Source organism: Condylura cristata, unplaced genomic scaffold (genome assembly GCF_000260355.1).
Source record: "Condylura cristata isolate star-nosed mole 26May11 unplaced genomic scaffold, ConCri1.0 scaffold00041, whole genome shotgun sequence".
NCBI lineage: Eukaryota > Metazoa > Chordata > Mammalia > Eulipotyphla > Talpidae > Condylura > Condylura cristata.
The window spans coordinates 5,468,077-5,468,998 of record NW_004567142.1 but is presented as its reverse complement, the minus strand read 5'-3'; the positions used below and the strand labels follow the sequence as shown (position 1 = coordinate 5,468,998).

The following is a 922-nucleotide window of genomic DNA, read 5'->3' as shown; positions in this document are numbered from 1 at the left end:
GGGGGCCTGGACCCAGGGTCTGAGGGAGAGGCTGGGGCCTGAGGGTGGAGGGGCCCGGGGCCTGGATCTGAGGGTGTAGGAACATGGGCCAGGATTCCCTGGTCTGGGATGATGACAGCCAGACACAGGCCCCCTCCTGCCTGCCCCTCACTGATGCCCCCTCCCTCCCCATCCCTGCAGGTCTGGCCTAGGCCCGGATCGGACCAGGCCCCCTCGGGCCCCTCCCCTTTCTGCCCGGACCGTGAATTCATCTCCTCGAAGCCATAATGTCTGAGCTGTATGGTGCGGGGCCATCGGGCTGCCTGTCCTTCCACCCCAGTGGTGTGAGGGTGGAGGAAGGCGGACCTAGCTCCGTGTTTCAGGGTGGGGGGCTTCAGTCTCCACTGTGTCTGTCTTCCCTTCTCTGGGGCTCCCCTTCCAGGCGAGGGGCTGTGCATGTCTGGGGGACACCTGGCACCCCAGATCCTTTGTCTCTGTCTTTGCTGTTTGTTCGAGACTAAGTGTCCTGACCCCTGTTCTCTCTCTGAATGTCAACGACCAATCCTCTGTGTTCCCGACACCCCCACACACCCGTGTCTTCCCCTTCTGTTCCCCACATCCCGCGTCTGGCCGATCCCCCCACTGCTGCTGCTATCAATGCCAGAATAAATACACACCGTGGGTCTCACTCCACATGGGGCTCCTGTCTTCTCTCAGCCGAGGCTGGGTCAGAGTCTCACCTGGCCACTGGCTGGTGACCCACTTCATGGATCTCCTTGAGCCTTAACTTGTAAACGTTACCTCGGCCAGGACGATTGTGACCATCAGACACAACCTACACGTCCCAGCAGAATCGGAAGCCCTGTGCTCTGTTGAGTCCGCGTGCAGGAGGACTTCAGGCACAGTGCGATCCAGGTGTCCCATGACTCGGCTTCGCTCACTT

General features: G+C 61.1%; 1 protein-coding gene across 1 annotated transcript in view; it reads left to right on the top strand.

Annotated features, from left to right (window-relative positions):
• The window catches only part of SYT3 (synaptotagmin III), a 12,113-nt gene extending 11,411 nt beyond the window's left edge, over window positions 1-702 (top strand). Inside the window, exon 11 of the mRNA XM_012733523.1 lies at window positions 181-702. The gene's annotated coding sequence lies outside the window, so the exon portion shown is untranslated. The remainder of the gene's footprint in view (window positions 1-180) is intronic.
• Window positions 703-922: the final 220 nt, after the last annotated feature.